Source organism: Carassius gibelio, chromosome B12, assembly GCF_023724105.1.
Source record: "Carassius gibelio isolate Cgi1373 ecotype wild population from Czech Republic chromosome B12, carGib1.2-hapl.c, whole genome shotgun sequence".
NCBI lineage: Eukaryota > Metazoa > Chordata > Actinopteri > Cypriniformes > Cyprinidae > Carassius > Carassius gibelio.
In genome coordinates this window covers 23213456-23237742 of record NC_068407.1, presented here as the reverse complement: position 1 = coordinate 23237742, position 24287 = coordinate 23213456, and the positions used below count along the sequence as shown (strand labels likewise).

General features: G+C 37.6%; 1 long non-coding RNA gene across 1 annotated transcript; it reads right to left on the bottom strand.

Moving 5' to 3' along the window:
* Positions 1 to 504: 504 nt before the first annotated feature.
* Positions 505 to 18853, bottom strand: LOC127968955 (uncharacterized). Its single transcript, XR_008156178.1, has 3 exons — positions 18771 to 18853; positions 16252 to 16655; positions 505 to 1093 (listed from the first exon to the last, which is right to left on the bottom strand). It is a non-coding gene; the product is annotated as an uncharacterized LOC127968955 (long non-coding RNA).
* Between the last annotated feature and the right edge of the window lie 5434 nt (positions 18854 to 24287).

Here is a 24287-nt window from a genome sequence, read left to right as displayed (position 1 = left end):
CTGACCAAAAGTTATGCAAATCAAATTGATTCGTCAAACCGTTTTCGAAAAACGCTCAAACAAATTTTACGAAACGCTTAGAAAAACAGTCGTAAGGCTGTATCTCTGCAACGATTTATCGTATTCAGACCAAACCTGGTACATGTCATAACAAGCATGACCTGAGGCTACTTGCTGCGTTTCGGCGCAGCGCCACCTACTGGTCCGGAGATATGAAAAATTGCTATTTTTGCTTATAACTTCTAAACAGTTTGTCCAAAAATCATAACATTGGTCTTGTTAGATTCAGGGCAACATGCCGAGTCGACTGATATCAAATTTTACCATTTCGGCCATTTTGTCTATCGGCCATTTTGAATTTTGTGCTAAAATGCTGTATTTTCAGAACGCATCAACGGATTGTTACGAAACATGGTATGGGTCATCAGCACAATGTCCTGAAGGAGTGTGAGAAGTTTCGAAACAGCGCCACCTAGTGGTGATCATCCTTTTTTAAATGCTTATAACCTTGGGTGTGGTCGACTTATTTTCTCGAGACTCACCAAATTAGACTCCTGAAACCTTACAGAGTCCTACGATACCAAACATGCTAGGTTTCGCCTTACGGTTTGTGTAGCGTTGTGATTTAGCGCTTAAAAAACATCTGGCTATATCTTCGAAACCACTTGTCTGATCGAGACGAAACCACCGTCAGAAGTTCGGAAACATAGGTCGATAGCTATATGCCAATGCCCAAATGCCAAAATATTGATGGTAAGGTGTAGTAATATTCAATCAAAGTCAAGAGTCAGTCATTTTTTACGTGCTTTTTCATATAAATGTCTATAACTCTGAAGTGAATTGAGATATTTTCACCAAAATTGACACACATATGTATGGGCTCACTCTGAGCACACATAAAAAGAAATGGTGGGACTGAGCCTCTTGGTGGCGCTATAATAGAACAAAATATGAAATTATCATTGACTTCAATACAGTTTTGTGAAATAAAATGCAATACTAAACAAATGCATTGATGTAATATTACGAAACTCAGAATGTGCCAACAACACCATCCCCTGAAGGTACTCAAAATATTTTGAAACACCGCCACCTAGTGGTCAACAGTTATAACTCAATTTAAATAAAGGCTAATAACTTTTGAATAAATCTGGCTATTGACATGACGCTGGTCTTTTTAGATTCCTTGCGTCAAGTCGAGAACATAGATACAAAGTTTTCCTTATTTGGCTGAACTTCCTGTCCGCCATTTTGATTAATGTTGAAAACTTACTTTTTCGAACTCCTCCTAGACCGTTAGTCAGATTTTCACCAAATTTGACGTGGATCATCTTCAGACCATGCTGGCAAAATGTTATGGATTTCGTTTCGATATACGAAACTGTTCTCATTTAGCGCATCAACGAAGCTGCTGGAAGGGTTCCAAAATGCATTTGAGGCTGTATCTCAGCAAAGCTTTGACATATTTGCACCAAACTTTGTATGTGTCATCGTCACCTCACACTGACCATTCCAAACTAATTTGGTAACAGCGCCACCTATTGGTTACACGTGATAAGCAAATAAATCCTATTACTAGTTGTTGTGTTTATTGTTTTCAAGCCATTTTGCCTAAAATAATCTTAAAACTTTCTTAATTACTCATTCCTGCCGTTCGTCTGAAGCTTGCTTCTGTAGTGCTTGGCCCCGTTATTGCTGCTTGCAGCTATATTTATTATTATTCTTCTTCTTCCACCCCAAGTCTATGGTAGCCCATAGAACCGATTGCGGGAAAGTTGTATAATTTGGCACACTAATAGAGGACTGTCTGAACATTAACCGTAGCAAATTTGAAGTCTCTAACTCAAACTCTCTAGCGCCACCAATTGTCTAAACTTTCAAAAACTTGATGCTAATAACTCTTGAACCGTAAGCCACAAAATGAAAATTCTTTTTTCCTCTGATTCCTTGGCTCATGCCGAGTCGAATGGACACCAAAATTCAAAAATCGCAAGGCTTAGTTTTTTCGCTATCGTCAATTGTTCGTAAAACCTACTTTTTCGAACTCGTCCTAGGCCGTTGCACCGATTGTCACGAAAATTGAATCAGATAATCTTCAGACCATGCTGGCAAAAAGTGATGGAATTCAAGTTGATTTCTCAAACCGTTTCCGAATAGCTCATGAACGAATTCTTCGAAAAGCACGCAAACGTGAACGTGAGGCTATATCTCCGCAACGGTTTGGCCTATTGAGACCAATCTTGGTGGGTCTTATAACAACCATTCCCTGGGACTACCTGCAGTGTTTCGGCGCTGTGCCCCCTAGTGGTCAGGAGATATGAAAAATGCATGTTTTTGCTCATAACTTCTGAACAGTTTTGCCAAAAATCACAAAAGTGGTGTCTTTCGATTCAGTGCATCATTCCGAGTCGAATGAAACCGAATTTTCCCAATTCGGCCATTTTGGGCGTCGGCCATTTTGGATTTAGTTGTAAATTGCTGTATCTTAAGAATGAAGTTCCGTATCGTTTCGCAAATAATTACAAAAATGTCCGGCTCCATGCCCTGAATGTACACAAAAAAATTGGGGGCAGCGCCACCTTGTGGTCAATAGTTATAACGATTTTTTTCGAAAAATGCTAATAACTTTTGCATACATTAGCCTATTGTAACAAAGCTGATGTTGATAGATTCCTTGGGTCATGCCGAGAACACCGATACCCCATTTGTCAATTTTGGCAAAATTTCCTGTCTGCCATTTTGATTCATGTTGAAAACCTACTTTTTCGAACTCCTCCTAGACCGTTGCTCAGATTTTCACCAAATTTGATTTGGATCATCTTCAGACCATGCTGGCAAAAAGTTATGGAATTTGTGTCGATACACGTAACCGTTTTCAATTAGCGTACCAACGAATTTGCTGGAAAGATGCCAAACTGCATCTGAGGCTGTATCTCTGCAAAGGTTGGAGATATTTACACAAAACTTAATATGTGACATTGTCACATCACATTGACCACGCCACATCATTTTGGTCACAGCGCCACCTATTGGTCAAGAGTAATAAACCAATCAATAACCGCTAATTATTACATTTCCAATAATGCTAATAACTTTTGATTGCATTAGCCTATTATCATGAAACATGTCTCAAAATGTTCCTTGGGACATGCCGACAACATACATACCAATTATGTCATATTAAGCAAAACTTCCTGTCCGCCATTTTGATTCATGTTGAAAACCTTTTTTTTAAAACTCATCCTCAACCGTCTGTCTGATTTTCACCAAAATTTAATCAGATCATCTTCAGACCGTGCTGACAAAAAGTTATGGATTTCGTGTCAATAGACAAAACCGTTTTTGTACAGCGCTGCTTCAGATGTCAGGCATCTTCACAAAATGAGTCTGAGGCTATATCTCTGCAAAGCCCATTAGTGGTCTTCCAGTGACATCTAGTGGTCGTAAATGCAATTTATCATACAACACTGTCTCTTTAACCTTTATAACTGTTATATGTTGTCTTAATTACATTCCAAAGAAGCATACGCAATTTATGTATAATTTCACAGTCTAGATAATAGTACTGCACTGATTTTAAATAACCTAGATATGGCTGACAGTAAAAGAATAGAACAGAATTACAGACACACACAAACATGAAATGTTTAAACTACTATATTAATACTCAATAAGCATGCTTAAACCCACACACAGATGCACACATTTTGTTATATATATAGATAATTAAAATAAATGATGGGTGATAAAACCTATTGCAAGTCTTCTGTTTTATGGGCTTCTATGTCATTTTTCAGGTTTCATTGCAATCATAATCTAGCATAATTATAAACATTAGATATATCTGTATGAATAAATTGGTAAACTTTGACTGAATGTGATCTGAAATGCTTGAACAGTAATATTAAATAATAGTAATATACATTTTTTCTAGATGAATCCCTCAACAAGCCCATAAACTGTAATGTTTTAGTCTTTAGTGAGCTCATTAGTGGTCTTCCGGTGACATCTAGTGGTTATAATTGCAATTTTTTATTCAACACTGGGTTTTGAAGCTTTATAAATATTACAGTGTTCTTTTTTACCTAATATCTGTTAAATTTTGCATGATTGTTTAGAAAAAATACAGATCAAATGCATGTGTGATTATATTACCCCTTTTTTTTTGCACTTTAATGCCATTCACAACAGAAATCTTTAGTTTTTTAGGCCATTTTAACTGTTATAGCACCAGCTATTTTCTGATCTTAATGAAACTTTGCATGCTTGGTGGGTCATCTTTCACATGTTATAACCAAGTTTCATAAAGTTTTGAGTTTTTGTTTCAGTTTTATAGGCTTTAGGTTACATGTGGCCACGGCCCTTTCCTAAATGACCTCTTATAGCTAACCAAAGGACAAAATGCAACATATTTTTGAAAATTATTGATCTAGAGAGTCCAGAGAATATTATTGCAGTGGTTTGATCAAGACTGAACAAAAAACCAGGTGACCCAAAACATTCAAATTCGTGGACCAATTTTACGAAAAAGGCTATAACTCGGGAACAAAATGAGATTTCTTCACCAAACTCAGAACTCATATGCATGAACAAAAACTTTAGTCAAATTATTATTTTTTTCCATATCTGTCACTTGGTGGCGCTACAGGATGAAAAAAAATCAAATGGCTATAACTAAGCAACCGTTGATCCAATCAACTTGAAAATTGATATGGCCCAATGTGGCACAAGTGCTCTATGAGGAATTTCACTTATCTTAAAAAACATGGCCGCCATTGGCCAAACAACTTTAAGCACCTATTTGACAAGGTTAATGGAAGTCGATCGGAACGAAACTCGGTGGGCATGTTCGACTCATTGCCCTAAAGGTCTGTAAGTACTTTGAAAGAAATTGCCCACAACATTGTCACCTCCCACAGAACACAACAAAGCGATTTGATTACAGCGCCACCTATTTTCCAAAAATGATAATGCATCATTTTACTGGAGTTTTACTGGCTGTTTCAATTACACTCTTCCAATAATTGCTTTTCTTACTCGTTGCATTTGGTCTGATGCTCCATGCCATGCTTAGCTCCTCGCTGTGGAACTTTTATTAACGATTTTCAGCCATTTCAAGTACAATCATGCAATTATTAATTTCATTATTCATTGTTGCATTTGGTCTGATGCTACATATGCTTAGCTCCTGATGTTGCCGCTGGAATGCTTGGCCCCGTGATTGCTGCTTGCAGCTATATTTATTATTAGGGGCCAAGCACCGAAGGTGCGTAGGCACCTATTGTTTTCGTTGGCGTTATTATTATTAGGGGCCAAGCACCGAAGGTGCGAGGCACCTATTGTTTTTGTTGGCGTTCTTATTATTATTATTATTAGGGGCCAAGCACCGAAGGTGCGAGGCACCTATTGTTTTTGTTCCGGTTCTTATTAGGGGCCAAGCACCGAAGGTGCGAAGGACCCTATTGTGTTTGTTGGCGTTATTATTAGGGGCCAAGCACCGAAGGTGCGAAGGCACCTATTGTGTTTGTTGGCGTTATTATTATTATTCTTCTTCTTCCACCCCAAGTCTATGGTAGCCCATAGAACCGATTGCGGGAAAGTTGTATAATTTGGCACACTAATAGAGGACTGTCTGAACATTAACCGTAGCAAATTTGAAGTCTCTAACTCAAACTCTCTAGCGCCACCAATTGTCTAAACTTTCAAAAACTTGATGCTAATAACTCTTGAACCGTAAGCCACAAAATGAAAATTCCTTTTTCCTGTGATTCCTTGGCTCATGTCGAGTCGAATGGACACCGAAATTCAAAAATCGCAAGGCTTAGTTTTTTCGCTATCGTCAATTGTTCGTAAAACCTACTTTTTCGAACTCGTCCTAGGCCGTTGCACCGATTGTCACGAAAATTGAATCAGATAATCTTCAGACCATGCTGGCAAAAAGTTATGGAATTCAAGTTGATTTCTCAAACCGTTTCCGAATAGCTCATGAACGAATTCTTCGAAAAGCACGCAAACGTGAACGTGAGGATATATCTCCGCAACGGTTTGGCCTATTGAGACCAATCTTGGTGGGTCTTATAACAACCATTCCCTGGGACTACCTGCAGTGTTTCGGCGCTGTGCCCCCTAGTGGTCAGGAGATATGAAAAATGCATGTTTTTGCTCATAACTTCTGAACGGTTTTGCCAAAAATCACAAAAGTGGTGTCTTTAGATTCAGTGCATCATTCCGAGTCGAAAGATACCGAATTTTCCCAATTCTGCCATTTTGGGCGTCGGCCATTTTGAATTTAGTTGTAAAATGCTGTATCTTAAGAATGAAGTTCCGTATCGTTTCGCAAATAATTACAAAAATGTCCGGCTCCATGCCCTGAATGTACACAAAAAAATTGGGGGCAGCGCCACCTTGTGGTCAATAGTTATAACGATTTTTCGAAAAATGCTAATAACTTTTGCATACATTAGCCTATTGTAACAAACTGATGTTGATAGATTCCTTGGGTCATGCCGAGAACACTCATACCCCATTTGTCAATTTTGGCAAAATTTCCTGTCCGCCATTTTGATTCATGTTGAAAACCTACTTTTTCGAACTCCTCCTAGACCGTTGCTCAGATTTTCACCAAATTTGATTTGGATCATCTTCAGACCATGCTGGCAAAAAGTTATGGAATTTGTGTCGATACACGTAACCGTTTTCAATTAGCGTACCAACGAATTTGCTGGAAAGATGCCAAACTGCATCTGAGGCTGTATCTCTGCAAAGGTTGGAGATATTTACACAAAACTTAATATGTGACATTGTCACATTACATTGACCACGCCACATCATTTTGGTCACAGCGCCACCTATTGGTCAAGAGTAATAAACCAATCAATAACCGCTAATTATTACATTTCCAATAATGCTAATAACTTTTGATTGCATTAGCCCATTATCATGAAACATATCTCAAAATGTTCCTTGGGACATGCCGACAACATACATACCAATTATGTCATATTAAGCAAAACTTCCTGTCCGCCATTTTGATTCATGTTGAAAACCTTTTTTTTTAAACTCATCCTCAACCGTTTGTCTGATTTTCACCAAAATTGAATCAGATCATCTTCAGACCGTGCTGACAAAAAGTTATGGATTTCGTGTCAATAGACGAAACCGTTTTTGTACAGCGCTGCTTCAGATGTCAGGCATCTTCACAAAATGAGTCTGAGGCTATATCTCTGCAAAGCTTTGTTGTAATTAAGCCAAACTTGTGTGTGCCATTGTCTAACATGGAGAATAGGCTCACAGACACTCACACACAGAAATGAAATGGTTCAACTATTATATGAATAATCAATAAGCATGATTACACACACACACACACACACACACACACACACACACACACACAGAGAGAGAAGTACATGCCCACACATTTTGTTGTATGTAGATATTTGAAATAAATTATAGGTGACACACAACTCACAGAAAGACTTATTTTCTTACATTTCTATGTCAGGTTTCATTGCATTCATATTCTGACATAATAGTAAACATTTGATATACATGTATGAATAAATTGTTGGACTTTCACTCAATGTGATCTTAAATGCTTGAACAGTAATATTAAATAATAGTAATATATATTTTTCTAGATGAATCAATCATCGAGACAATGAACTGTAATGTTTTAGTCTTTAGTGAGCCCATTAGTGGTCTTCCAGTGACATCTAGTGGTCGTAAATGCAATTTATCATACAACACTGTCTCTTTAACCTTTATAACTGTTATATGTTGTCTTAATTTCATTCCAAAGAAGCATACGCAATTTATGTATAATTTCACAGTCTAGATAATAGTACTGCACTGATTTTAAATAACCTAGATATGGCTGACAGTAAAAGAATAGAACAGAATTACAGACACACACAAACATGAAATGTTTAAACTACTATATTAATACTCAATGAGCATGCTTAAACCCACACACAGATGCACACATTTTGTTATATATATAGATAATTTAAATAAATGATGGGTGATAAAACCTATTGCAAGTCTTCTGTTTTTATGGGCTTCTATGTCATTTTTCAGGTTTCATTGCAATCATAATCTGGCATAATTATAAACATTAGATATATCTGTATGAATAAATTGGTAAACTTTGACTCAATGTGATCTGAAATGCTTGAACAGTAATATTAAATAATAGTAATATACATTTTTTCTAGATGAATCCCTCAACAAGCCCATAAACTGTAATGTTTTAGTCTTTAGTGAGCTCATTAGTGGTCTTCCGGTGACATCTAGTGGTTATAATTGCAATTTTTTATTCAACACTGGGTTTTGAAGCTTTATAAATATTACAGTGTTCTTTTTTACCTAATCTCTGTTAAATTTTGCATGATTGTTTAGAAAAAATACAGATCTAATGCATGTGTGATTATATTACCCCTTTTGTTTTTGCAGTTTAATGCCATTCACAACAGAAATCTTTTGTTTTTTAGGCCTGTTTAAATGTTATCTAACCAAAGGACAAAATACAACATATTTTTTCAAAGTTATTGATCTAGAGAGTCCTGAGAATATTACTGCAGTGGTTTTATCAAGACTGAACAAAAAACCAGGTGACCCAAAACATTCAAATTCGTGGACCAATTTTATGAAAAAGGCTATAACTCGGGAACAAAATGAGATATCTTCACCAAACTCAGAACTCATATGCATGAACAAAAACTTTAGTCAAATTATTTTTTTTTCCATATCTGCCACTTGGTGGCGCTACAGGATGAAAAAAAAACTAAAATGGCTATAACTAAGCAACCGCTGATCCAATCAACTTGAAAATTGGTATGGCCCAATGTGGCATAAGTGTCTATGAGGAATTTCACTTATCTTAAAAAACATGGCCGCCATTGGCCAAACAACTTTAAGCACCTATTTGACAAGGTTAATGGAAGTCGATCGGAACGAAACTCGGTGGGCATGTTCGACTCATTGCCCTAAAGGTCTGTAAGTATTTTGAAAGAAATTGCCCACAACATTGTCACCTCCCACAGAACACAACAAAGCGATTTGATTACAGCGCCAACTATTTTCCAAAAATGATAATGCATCATTTTACTGGAGTTTTACTGGCTGTTTCAATTACACTCTTCCAATAATTGCTTTTCTTACTCGTTGCATTTGGTCTGATGCTCCATGCCATGCTTAGCTCCTCGCTGTGGAACTTTTATTAACGATTTTCAGCCATTTCAATTACTGATGCTACATATGCTTAGCTCCTGATGTTGCCGCTGGAATGCTTGGCCCCGTGATTGCTGCTTGCAGCTATATTTAGGGGCCAAGCACCGAAGGTGCGTAGGCACCTATTGTTTCCGTTGGCGTTATTATTATTATTCTGCTTCTTCTTCTTCTTCTTCTTCTTCCGCCGCAAGTCTATGGCAGCCCATAGAACCGATTGCGGGAAAGTTGTATAATTTGGCACACTGATAGAGGACAGTCCCAGCATTAACTATAGCAAATTTGAAGTCTCTAACTCCAACTCTCTAGCGCCACCACTTGTCCAAACTTTCAATGTTTCTATGATAATAACTTTTGAACCGTAAGCCAGAAAATGAAAATTCTTTTTTCTTCTGAATCCTTGGCTCATGCCAAGTCGAATGAACCCCAAAATTCAAAAATCGCAAGGTTTAGTTTTTTCGCTATTTTCAATTATTCGAAAAACCTACTTTTTCGAACTCGTCCTAGACGGTTAGTCCGATTGCCACGAAAATTGGCTCAGATCATCTTCAGACCATGCTGGCAAAAAGTTATGGAATTCAAGTTGATTCGTCCAACTGTTGTCGAATGACACGTAAACAAATTTGACGAAAAGCACGCAAACATGCACGTGAGGCTATATCCCGGCAACGGTTTGTCATATTGAGACCAAACTTGCCGTGTGTTATAACAAGCATGAACTGAGACTACCTGCAGTGTTTCGAAACAGCGCCACCTAGTGGTCAGGAGATATGAAAAATGCATATTTTGGCTTATAACTACTGAATGGTTTGGCCAAAAATCACACAACTGGTCTCTTTAGATTCAGTGAGTCATGTCGAGTCAAATGATATCCAATTTTCCCGTGTCGGCCATTTTAGGCGTCGGCCATTTTGAATTATGATTTAAAATGCTGTATTTTTTGAACGCAGCATCGTATCGTTTCGCAAATAATTACAAAAATATTCGGCTCCATGCCCTGAAGGTACTCAAAAAGTTTGGTGGCAGCGCCACCTTGTGGCCAATAGTTATAATGAAATATCACATAAATGCTAATAACTTTTGAATAAATTAGTCTATTAAAATTAAAATGGTCTCACTATATTCTGTGGGTCATGCCGAGAGTATTGATACCAATAATGTGAAAATTGGCCTTACTTCCTGTCCGCCATTTTGCTTAATGTTGAAAACCTACTTTTTCGAACTCCTCCTAGACCGTTAGCCCAATTTTCACCAAATTTGACGAGAGTCATCTTCAGACCATGCTGGCAAAAAGTTATGGATTTTGTGTCGATATACGTAACGGTTCTCATTTAGCGCATCAACGAATTTGCTGGAAGGGTGCCAAAATGCATTTGAGGCTGTATCTCTGCAACACTTTGACATATTTGCACCAAACTTTGTATGTGTCATCGCCACCTCACACTGACCATGCCACATATATTTGGTAACAGCGCCACCTATTGGTCAAGAGTAATAAACCATTCATTAACCATGAGTAATTACACTTTTTAAAATGCTAATAACTTTTTAATGCATTAGCCTATTTGAAGGAAACTGGGCTCAAAATATTCCCTGGCTTATGCCGATAACATAGATACCAAATATACCACGGTAAGCTGAACTTCCGGTCCGCCATTTTGATTTATGTTGAAAACATACTTTTTCGAACTCCTGATCAACCGTATGTCCGATTTTCACCAAATTCGAATCAAATGATCTTCAGGCTATACTGATTCAAAGTTATGGATTTTGAGTCGATAGACAAAACCGTTTTCGCATACCACATCGACGAATTTGAGGCACAATGAGAAAATGACACTTGAGGCTGTATCCCTGGAATGCTTTGGCATATTGACACCAAACTTTGTGTGTGTCATTGAAAAGTCACACAGAGTACACCAGATTGATTTTATAACAGTGTCACCTATTGGTCAAGCTTGATAAACCAAGTAATCATGCTACTAGAGGTGGTATTGGTGTTTTTTTTTTTTTTTTTGCCATTTCAAATACAATAATTCCAAAATTGCTGTTATTGCTCATTAATGTATTTGGTGTGATGCTTCATGCGATGCTTAGCTCCTACATTTGCCGTTGGAGTGCTTGGCCCCGTAATTGCTGCTTGCAGCTATATTTATTCTTCCTCTTCTTCTTCCACCCCAAGTCTATGGTAGCCCATAGAACCGATTGCGGGAAAGTTGTATAATTTGGCACACTAATAGAGGACTGTCTGAACATTAACCGTAGCAAATTTGAAGTCTCTAACTCAAACTCTCTAGCGCCACCAATTGTCTAAACTTTCAAAAACTTGATGCTAATAACTCTTGAACCGTAAGCCACAAAATGAAAATTCTTTTTTCCTGTGATTCCTTGGCTCATGCCGAGTCGAATGGACACCGAAATTCAAAAATCGCAAGGCTTAGTTTTTCCGCTATCGTCAATTGTTCGTAAAACCTACTTTTTCGAACTCGTCCTAGGCCGTTGCACCGATTGTCACGAAAATTGAATCAGATAATCTTCAGACCATGCTGGCAAAAAGTTATGGAATTCAAGTTGATTTCTCAAACCGTTTCCGAATAGCTCATGAACGAATTCTTCGAAAAGCACGCAAACGTGAACGTGAGGCTATATCTCCGCAACGGTTTGGCCTATTGAGACCAATCTTGGTGGGTCTTATAACAACCATTCCCTGGGACTACCTGCAGTGTTTCGGCGCTGTGCCCCCTAGTGGTCAGGAGATATGAAAAATGCATGTTTTTGCTCATAACTTCTGAACGGTTTTGCCAAAAATCACAAAAGTGGTGTCTTTAGATTCAGTGCATCATTCCGAGTCGAATGATACCGAATTTTCCCAATTCGGCCATTTTGGGCGTCGGCCATTTTGGATTTAGTTGTAAATTGCTGTATCTTAAGAATGAAGTTCCGTATCATTTCGCAAATAATTACAAAAATGTCCGGCTCCATGCCCTGAATGTACACAAAAAAATTGGGGGCAGCGCCACCTTGTGGTCAATAGTTATAACGATTTTTTCGAAAAATGCTAATAACTTTTGCATACATTAGCCTATTGTAACAAAGCTGATGTTGATAGATTCCTTGGGTCATGCCGAGAACACCGATACCCCATTTGTCAATTTTGGCAAAATTTCCTGTCCGCCATTTTGATTCATGTTGAAAACCTACTTTTTCGAACTCCTCCTAGACCGTTGCTCAGATTTTCACCAAATTTGATTTGGATCATCTTCAGACCATGCTGGCAAAAAGTTATGGAATTTGTGTCGATACACGTAACCGTTTTCAATTAGCGTACCAACGAATTTGCTGGAAAGATGCCAAACTGCATCTGAGGCTGTATCTCTGCAAAGGTTGGAGATATTTACACAAAACTTAATATGTGACATTGTCACATCACATTGACCACGCCACATCATTTTGGTCACAGCGCCACCTATTGGTCAAGAGTAATAAACCAATCAATAACCGCTAATTATTACATTTCCAATAATGCTAATAACTTTTGATTGCATTAGCCTATTATCATGAAACATGTCTCAAAATGTTCCTTGGGACATGCCGACAACATGCATACCAATTATGTCATATTAAGCAAAACTTCCTGTACGCCATTTTGATTCATGTTGAAAACCTTTTTTTTTAAACTCATCCTCAACCGTTTGTCCGATTTTCACCAAAATTGAATCAGATCATCTTCAGACCGTGCTGACAAAAATTTGTGGATTTTGTGTCAATAGACGAAACCGTTTTTGTACAGCGCTGCTTCAGATGTCAGGCATCTTCACAAAATGAGTCTGAGGCTATATCTCTGCAAAGCCCATTAGTGGTCTTCCAGTGACATCTAGTGGTCGTAAATGCAATTTATCATACAAGACTGTCTCTTTAACCTTTATAACTGTTATATGTTGTCTTAATTTCATTCCAAAGAAGCATACGCAATTTATGTATAATTTCACAGTCTAGATAATAGTACTGCACTGATTTTAAATAACCTAGATATGGCTGACAATAAAAGAATAGAACAGAATTACAGACACACACAAACATGAAATGTTTAAACTACTATATTAATACTCAATAAGCATGCTTAAACCCACACACAGATGCACACATTTTGTTATATATATAGATAATTAAAATAAATGATGGGTGATAAAACCTATTGCAAGTCTTCTGTTTTTATGGGCTTCTATGTCATTTTTCAGGTTTCATTGCAATCATAATCTGGCATAATTATAAACATTAGATATATCTGTATGAATAAATTGGTAAACTTTGACTCAATGTGATCTGAAATGCTTGAACAGTAATATTAAATAATAGTAATATACATTTTTTCTAGATGAATCCCTCAACAAGCCCATAAACTGTAATGTTTTAGTCTTTAGTGAGCTCATTAGTGGTCTTCCGGTGACATCTAGTGGTTATAATTGCAATTTTTTATTCAACACTGGGTTTTGAAGCTTTATAAATATTACAGTGTTCTTTTTTACCTAATCTCTGTTAAATTTTGCATGATTGTTTAGAAAAAATACAGATCTAATGCATGTGTGATTATATTACCCCCTTTTTTTTTTGCAGTTTAATGCCATTCACAACAGAAATCTTTTGTTTTTTAGGCCTGTTTAAATGTTATCTAACCAAAGGACAAAATACAACATATTTTTTCAAAGTTATTGATCTAGAGAGTCCTGAGAATATTACTGCAGTGGTTTGATCAAGACTGAACAAAAAACCAGGTGACCCAAAACATTCAAATTCGCGGACCAATTTTATGAAAAAGGCTATAACTCGGGAACAAAATGAGATATCTTCACCAAACTCAGAACTCATATGCATGAACAAAAACTTTAGTCAAATTATTATTTTTTCCATATCTGCCACTTGGTGGCGCTACAGGATGAAAAAAAAAAACTAAAATGGCTATATCTAAGTAACCGCTGATCCAATCAACTTGAAAATTGGTATGGCCCAATGTGGCATAAGTGCTCTATGAGGAATTTCACTTATCTTAAAAAACATGGCCGCCATTGGCCAAACAACTTTAAGCATCTATTTGACAAGGTTAATGGAAGTCGATCGGAACGAAACTCGGTGGGCATGTTCGACTCATTGCCCTAAAGGTCTGTAAGTATTTTGAAAGAAATTGCCCACAACATTGTCACCTCCCACAGAACACAACAAAGCGATTTGATTACAGCGCCACCTATTTTCCAAAAATGATAATGCATCATTTTACTGGAGTTTTACTGGCTGTTTCAATTACACTCTTCCAATAATTGCTTTTCTTACTCGTTGCATTTGGTCTGATGCTCCATGCCATGCTTAGCTCCTCGCTGTGGAACTTTTATTAACGATTTTCAGCCATTTCAATTACAATCATGCAATTATTAATTTCATTATTCATTGTTGCATTTGGTCTGATGCTACATATGCTTAGCTCCTGATGTTGCCGCTGGAATGCTTGGCCCCGTGATTGCTGCTTGCAGCTATATTTATTATTATTATTATTATTATTCTTCCGACTGGGAGTCTATGGCAGCCCATAGAACCGAATGCGGGAAAGTTGTTTTGGTTTGACATTCTGATAGAGGACAGTGCCAACATTTAGTACACCAATTTTGGTGTGTCTAAGACATTCCCTCTAGCGCCACCAACTGTCCGAAATTTCACTTTAATTTTGTTAATAACTTTTTAACCGTAAGTCCAATCAACAAAATTCTTTTTTCCTCTGATTTCTGAGCTCATGCCGATTCGATTGCACCCTATGCCGTCATTTTCCGTCATAGAAATATGGCCGCCATTTTGAATTCTTTGAAAAACCTACTTTTTCGAACTCGTCCTAGACGGTTTGTCCGATTCACACGAAAATTGAACCAGATCATCTTCAGGCAGTGCTGACCAAAAGTTATGCAAATCAAATTGATTCGTCAAACCGTTTTCGAAAAACGCTCAAACAAATTTTACGAAACGCTTAGAAAAACAGTCGTAAGGCTTTATCTCTGCAACGATTTATCGTATTCAGACCAAACCTGGTACATGTCATAACAAGCATGACCTGAGGCTACTTGCTGCGTTTCGGCGCAGCGCCACCTACTGGTCCGGAGATATGAAAAATTGCTATTTTTGCTTATAACTTCTAAACAGTTTGTCCAAAAATCATAACATTGGTCTTGTTAGATTCAGGGCAACATGCCGAGTCGACTGATATCAAATTTTACCATTTCGGCCATTTTGTCTATCGGCCATTTTGAATTTTTTGCTAAAATGCTGTATTTTCAGAACGCATCAACGGATTGTTACGAAACATGGTATGGGTCATCAGCACAATGTCCTGAAGGAGTGTGAGAAGTTTCGAAACAGCGCCACCTAGTGGTGATCATCCTTTTTTAAATGCTTATAACCTTGGGTGTGGTCGACTTATTTTCTCGAGACTCACCAAATTAGACTCCTGAAACCTTACAGAGTCCTACGATACCAAACATGCTAGGTTTCGCCTTACGGTTTGTGTAGCGTTGTGATTTAGCGCTTAAAAAACATCTGGCTATATCTTCGAAACCACTTGTCTGATCGAGACGAAACCACCGTCAGAAGTTCGGAAACATAGGTCGATAGCTATACGCCAATGCCCAAATGCCAAAATATTGATGGTAAGGTGTAGTAATATTCAATCAAAGTCAAGAGTCAGTCATTTTTTACGTGCTTTTTCATATAAATGTCTATAACTCTGAAGTGAATTGAGATATTTTCACCAAAATTGACACACATATGTATGGGCTCACTCTGAGCACACATAAAAAGAAATGGTGGGACTGAGCCTCTTGGTGGCGCTATAATAGAACAAAATATGAAATTATCATTGACTTCAATACAGTTTTGTGAAATAAAATGCAATACTAAACAAATGCATTGATGTAATATTACGAAACTCGGAATGTGCCAACAACACCATCCCCTGAAGGTACTCAAAATATTTTGAAACACCGCCACCTAGTGGTCAACAGTTATAACTCAATTTAAATAAAGGCTAATAACTTTTGAATAAATCTGGCTATTGACATGACGCTGGTCTTTTTAGATTCCTTGGGTCAAGTCGAGAACATAGATACAAAGTTTTCCTTATTTGGCTGAACTTCCTGTCCGCCATTTTGATTAATGTTGAAAACTTACTTTTTCGAACTCCTCCTAGACCGTTAGTCAGATTTTCACCAAATTTGACGTGGATCATCTTCAGACCATGCTGGCAAAATGTTATGGATTTCGTTTCGATATACGAAACTGTTCTCATTTAGCGCATCAACGAAGCTGCTGGAAGGGTTCCAAAATGCATTTGAGGCTGTATCTCAGCAAAGCTTTGACATATTTGCACCAAACTTTGTATGTGTCATCGTCACCTCACACTGACCGTTCCAAACTAATTTGGTAACAGCACCACCTATTGGTTACACGTGATAAGCAAATAAATCCTATTACTAGTTGTTGTGTTTATTGTTTTCAAGCCATTTTGCCTAAAATAATCTTAAAACTTTCTTAATTACTCATTCCTGCCGTTCGTCTGAAGCTTGCTTCTGTAGTGCTTGGCCCCGTTATTGCTGCTTGCAGCTATATTTATTATTATTATTCTTCCGACTGGGAGTCTATGGCAGCCCATAGAACCAAATGCGGGAAAGTTGTAATGGTTTGACATTCTGATAGAGGACAGTGCCAACATTAAGTACACCAATTTTGGTGGGTCTAATACATTGCCTCTAGCGCCACCAACTGTCCAAAGTTTCACTTTTATTTTGTTAATAACTTTTTAACCCTAAGGCCAATCAACAAAAATCTTTTTTCCTCTGATTTCTGAGCTCATGCCGATTCGATTGCATCCTATGACGTCATTTTCTGTCATAGAAATATGGCCGCCATTTTGAATTTTTTAAAAAACCTACTTTTTCGAACTCGTCCTAGACGGTTTGTCCGATTCACACGAAAATTGAACCAGATTATCTTCAGGCAGTGCTGACCAAAAGTTATGCAAATCAAATTGATTCGTCAAACTGTTTTCGATAAACGCTCAAACAAATTTTACGTAACGCTTACAAAAACAGTCGCAAGGCTGTATCTCTGCAACGATTTATCGTATTCAGACCAAACCTGGTACATGTCATAACAAGCATGACCTGAGGCTACTTGCTGCGTTTCGGCCCAGTGCCACCTACTGGTCTGGAGATATGAAAAATTGCTATTTTTGCTCATAACTTCTAAACAGTTTGTCCAAAAATCATAAAATTGGTCTTGTTAGATTCAGGGCAACATGCCGAGTCGACTGATATCCAATTTTACCATCTCGGCCATTTTGACTGTCAGCCATATTGAATTTTGTGCTAAAATGCTGTATTTTAAGAACGCAGCAACGGATTGTTACGAAACTTGGTATGGGTCATCAGCACAATGTCCTGAAGGAGTGTGAGAAGTTTCGAAACAGCGCCACCTAGTGGTGATCTTCTTTGTTTAAACGCTTATAACTCTGGGTGTGGTCGACTTATTTTCACGAGACTCATCAAATTAGACTCTTGAAACCTTACCAAGTCCTACGATACCAAACATGCTAGGTTTCGCCTTACGGTTTGTGTAGCGTTGTGATTTAGCGCTTAAAAAACATTTGGCTATATCTTCGAAACCCTTTGTCTGATCGAGACGAAACCACCGTCAGAAGAAGGAAACATAGGTCGATAGCTATACACCAATGCCCTAATGCAAAAATATTGATAGTAAGGGGTAGTAATATTCAATCAAAGTCAAGAGTCAGTCAATTTTTATGTGTTTTTTCATGTAAATGTCTATAACTCTGAAGTGAATTGAGATATTTTCACCAAAATTGACACGCATATGTATGGGCGCACTCTGATGACACATAAAAAAAATGGTGGGACTGAGCCTCTTGGTGGCGCTATAATAGAACAAAACATGAAATTCCCATTGACTTCAATACACTTATGTGAAATAAAAGGCTATGCTAATCAAATGCATTGGTGTTATATTCCGAAACTCAGAATGTGCCAACAACACCATCCCCTGAAGGTACTCAAATTATTTTGAAACAGCGCCACCTAGTGGTCAAAAGTAATAACTCAATGTACATAAAGGCTAATAACTTTTTAATAAATCTGCCTATTGACATGATGCTGATCTTAATAGATTCCTTGGGTCAAGCCAAGAACATAGATACCAAGTTTTCCTTATTTGGCTGAACTTACTGTCCGCCATTTTGATTAATGTTGAAAACCTACTTTTTCGAACTCCTCCTAGACCGTTAGTCAGATTTTCACCAAATTTGACTTGGATCATCTTCAGACATTCAATGTTCCAACATGACATCCAATGTTATGGATTTCATGTCTATATATGAAACGGTTCTCATTTAGCGCATCAACCAATTTGCTGGAATGATGCCAACATTCATTTGAGGCTGTATCTCTGCAAAGCTTTGACATATTTGCACCAAACTTTGTATGTGTCATCGTCACCTCACACTGACCATTCCAAACTAATTTGGTAACAGCGCCACCTATTGGTTACACGTGATAAGCCAATAAATCCTATTATTAGTTGTTGTGTTTATTGTTTTCAAGCCAATTTGGCTAAAATAATCTTAAAACTGTCTTAATTACTCATTCCTGCCGTTCGTCTGAAGCTTGCTTCTGTAGTGCTTGGCCCCGTTATTGCTGCTTGCAGCTATATTTATTATTCTTCTTCTTCTTCTTCTTCCGCCGCAAGTCTATGGCAGCCCATAGAACCGATTGCGGGAAAGTTGTATAATTTGGCACACTGGTAGAGGACAGTCCCAACATTAACTATAGCAAATTTGAAGTCTCTATCTCCTACTCTCTAGCGCCACCACTTGTCCAAACTTTCAATGTTTGTATGCTAATAACTTTTGAACCGTAAGCCAGAAAATGGAAATTCTTTTTTCCTCTGAATCCTTGGCTCATGCCGAGTCGAATGGACACCAAAATTCAAAAATCGCAAGGTTTAGTTTTTTCGCTATTTTCAATTATTCTAAAAACCTACTTTTTCGAACTCGTCCTAGACGGTTAGTCCGATTGCCACGAAAATTGGCTCAGATCATCTTCAGACCATGCTGGCAAAAAGTTATGGAATTCAAGTTGATTCGTCCAACTGTTGTCGAATGACACGTAAACAAATTTGACGAAAAGCACGCAAACATGCACGTGAGGCTATATCCCGGCAACGGTTTGTCATATTGAGACCAAACTTGGCGTGTGTTATAACAAGCATGAACTGAGACTACCTGCAGTGTTTCGACACAGCGCCACCTAGTGGTCAGGAGATATGAAAAATGCATATTTTGGCTTATAACTACTGAATGGTTTGGCCAAAAATCACACAGCTGGTCTCTTTAGATTCAGTGAGTCATGTCGAGTCAAATGATATCCAATTTTCCTGTGTCGGCCATTTTAGGCGTCGGCCATTTTGAATTATGATTTAAAATGCTGTATTTTTTGAACGCAGCATCGTATCGTTTCGCAAATAATTACAAAAATATTCGGCTCCATGCCCTGAAGGTACTCAAAAAGTTTGGTGGCAGCGCCACCTTGTGGCCAATAGTTATAATGAAATATCACATAAATGCTAATAACTTTTGAATAAATTAGTCTATTAAAATTAAAATGGTCTCGCTATATTCTGTGGGTCATGCCGAGAGTATTGATACCAATAATGTGAAAATTGGCCTTACTTCCTGTCCGCCATTTTGCTTAATGTTGAAAACCTACTTTTTCGAACTCCTCCTAGACCGTTAGCCCAATTTTCACCAAATTTGACGTGCATCATCTTCAGACCATGCTGGCAAAAAGTTATGGATTTTGTGTCGATATACGTAACGGTTCTCATTTAGCGCATCAACGAATTTGCTGGAAGGGTGCCAAAATGCATTTGAGGCTGTATCTCTGCAACACTTTGACATATTTGCACCAAACTTTGTATGTGTCATCGCCACCTCACACTGACCATGCCACATAAATTTGGTAACAGCGCCACCTATTGGTCAAGAGTAATAAACCATTCATTAACCATGAGTAATTACACTTTTTAAAATGCTAATAACTTTTTAATGCATTAGCCTATTTGAAGGAAACTGGGCTCAAAATATTCCCTGGCTTATGCCGATAACATAGATACCAAATATAGCACGGTAAGCTGAACTTCCGGTCCGCCATTTTGATTTATGTTGAAAACATACTTTTTCGAACTCCTGATCAACCGTATGTCCGATTTTCACCAAATTCGAATCAAATGATCTTCAGGCTATACTGATTCAAAGTTATGGATTTTGAGTCGATAGACAAAACCGTTTTCGCATACCACATCGACGAATTTGAGGCACAATGAGAAAATGACACTTGAGGCTGTATCCCTGGAATGCTTTGGCATATTGACACCAAACTTTGTGTGTGTCATTGAAAAGACACACAGAGTACACCAAATTGATTTTATAACAGTGTCACCTATTGGTCAAGCTTGATAAACCAAGTAATCATGCTACTAGAGGTGGTATTGGTGTTTTTTTTTTTTTGCCATTTCAAATACAATAATTCCAAAATTGCTGTTATTGCTCATTAATGTATTTGGTGTGATGCTTTATGCGATGCTTAGCTACTACATTTGCCGTTGGAGTGCTTGGCCCCGTAATTGCTGCTTGCAGCTATATTTCTGCTTCTTCTTCTTCCGCCGCAAGTCTATGGTAGCCCATAGAACCGATTGCGGGAAAGTTGTATAATTTGGCACACTAATAGAGGACTGTCTGAACATTAACCGTAGCAAATTTGAAGTCTCTAACTCAAACTCTCTAGCGCCACCAATTGTCTAAACTTTCAAAAACTTGATGCTAATAACTCTTGAACCGTAAGCCACAAAATGAAAATTCTTTTTTCCTGTGATTCCTTGGCTCATGCCGAGTCGAATGGACACCGAAATTCAAAAATCGCAAGGCTTAGTTTTTTCGCTATCGTCAATTGTTCGTAAAACCTACTTTTTCAAACTCGTCCTAGGCCGTAGCACCGATTGTCACGAAAATTGAATCAGATAATCTTCAGACCATGCTGGCAAAAAGTTATGGAATTCAAGTTGATTTCTCAAACCGTTTCCGAATAGCTCATGAACGAATTCTTCGAAAAGCACGCAAACGTGAACGTGAGGCTATATCTCCGCAACGGTTTGGCCTATTGAGACCAATCTTGGTGGGTCTTATAACAACCATTCCCTGGGACTACCTGCAGTGTTTCGGCGCTGTGCCCCCTAGTGGTCAGGAGATATGAAAAATGCATGTTTTTGCTCATAACTTCTGAACGGTTTTGCCAAAAATCACAAAAGTGGTGTCTTTAGACTCAGTGCATCATTCCGAGTCGAATGATACCGAATTTTCCCAATTCGGCCATTTTGGGCGTCGGCCATTTTGAATTTAGTTGTAAATTGCTGTATCTTAAGAATGAAGTTCCGTATCGTTTCGCAAATAATTACAAAAATGTCCGGCTCTATGCCCTGAATGTACACAAAAAAATTGGGGGCAGCGCCACCTTGTGGTCAATAGTTATAACGATTTTTTAGAAAAATGCTAATAACTTTTGCATACATTAGCCTATTGTAACAAAACTGATGTTGATAGATTCCTTGGGTCATGCCAAGAACACCGATACCCCATTTGTCAATTTTGGCAAAATTTTCTGTCCGCCATTTTGATTCATGTTGAAAACCTACTTTTTCGAACTCCTCCTAGACCGTTGCTCAGATTTTCACCAAATTTGATTTGGATCATCTTCAGACCATGCTGGCAAAAAGTTATGGAATTTGTGTCGATACACGTAACCGTTTTCAATTAGCGTACCAACGAATTTGCTGGAAAGATGCCAAACTGCATCTGAGGCTGTATCTCTGCAAAGGTTGGAGATATTTACACAAAACTTAATATGTGACATTGTCACATCACATTGACCACGCCACATCATTTTGGTCACAGCGCCACCTATTGGTCAAGAGTAATAAACCAATCAATAACCGCTAATTATTACATTTCCAATAATGCTAATAACTTTTGATTGCATTAGCCTATTATCATGAAACATGTCTCAAAATGTTCCTTGGGACATGCAGACAACATACATACCAATTATGTCATATTAAGCAAAACGTCCTGTCCGCCATTTTGATTCATGTTGAAAACCTTTTTTTTTAAACTCATCCTCAACCGTTTGTCTGATTTTCACCAAAATTGAATCAGATCATCTTCAGACTGTGCTGACAAAAAGTTATGGATTTCGTGTCAATAGACGAAACCGTTTTTGTACAGCGCTGCTTCAGATGTCAGGCATCTTCACAAAATGAGTCTGAGGCTATATCTCTGCAAAGCCCATTAGTGGTCTTCCAGTGACATCTAGTGGTCGTAAATGCAATTTATCATACAACACTGTCTCTTTAACCTTTATAACTGTTATATGTTGTCTTAATTTCATTCCAAAGAAGCATACGCAATTTATGTATAATTTCACAGTCTAGATAATAGTACTGCACTGATTTTAAATAACCTAGATATGGCTGACAGTACAAGAATAGAACAGAATTACAGACACACACAAACATGAAATGTTTAAACTACTATATTAATACTCAATAAGCATGCTTAAACCCACACACAGATGCACACATTTTGTTATATATATATATAGATAATTAAAATAAATGATGGGTGATAAAACCTATTGCAAGTCTTCTGTTTTTATGGGCTTGTATGTCATTTTTTTCAGGTTTCATTGCAATCATAATCTGGCATAATTATAAACATTAGATATATCTGTATGAATAAATTGGTAAACTTTGACTCAATGTGATCTGAAATGCTTGAACAGTAATATTAAATAATAGTAATATACATTTTTTCTAGATGAATCCCTCAACAAGCCCATAAACTGTAATGTTTTAGTCTTTAGTGAGCTCATTAGTGGTCTTCCGGTGACATCTAGTGGTTATAATTGCAATTTTTTATTCAACACTGGGTTTTGAAGCTTTATAAATATTACAGTGTTCTTTTTTACCTAATCTCTGTTAAATTTTGCATGATTGTTTAGAAAAAATACAGATCTAATGCATGTGTGATTATATTACCACTCTTTTTTTTGCAGTTTAATGCCATTCACAACAGAAATCTTTTGTTTTTTAGGCCATTTTAACTGTTATAGCACCAGCTATTTTCTGATCTTAATGAAACTTTGCATGCTTGGTGGGTCATCTTTCACATGTTATAACCAAGTTTCATAAAGTTTTTAGTTTTTGTTTCAGTTTTATAGGCTTTAGGTTACATGTGGCCACAGCCCTTTCCTAAATGACCTCTTATAGCTGACCAAAGCACAAAATGCAACATATTTTTGAAAATTATTGATCTAGAGAGTCCAGAGAATATTATTGCAGTGGTTTGATCAAGACTGAACAAAAAACCAGGTGACCCAAAACATTCAAATTCGTGGACCAATTTTACGAAAAAGGCTATAACTCGGGAACAAAATGAGATATCTTCACCAAACTCAGAACTCATATGCATGAACAAAAACTTTAGTCAAATTATTATTATTTTTTCCATATCTGCCACTTGGTGGCGCTACAGGATGAAAAAAAATCAAATGGCTATAACTAAGCAACCGTTGATCCAATCAACTTGAAAATTGATATGGCCCAATGTGGCACACGTGCTCTATGAGGAATTTCACTTATCTTAAAAAACATGGCCGCCATTGGCCAAACAACTTTAAGCACCTATTTGACAAGGTTAATGGAAGTCGATCGAAACGAAACTCGGTGGGCATGTTCGACTCATTGCCCTAAAGGTCTGTAAGTATTTTGAAAGAAATTGCCCACAACATTGTCGCCTCCCACAGAACACAACAAAGCGATTTGATTACAGCGCCACCTATTTTCCAAAAATGATAATGCATCATTTTACTGGAGTTTTACTGGCTGTTTCAATTACACTCTTC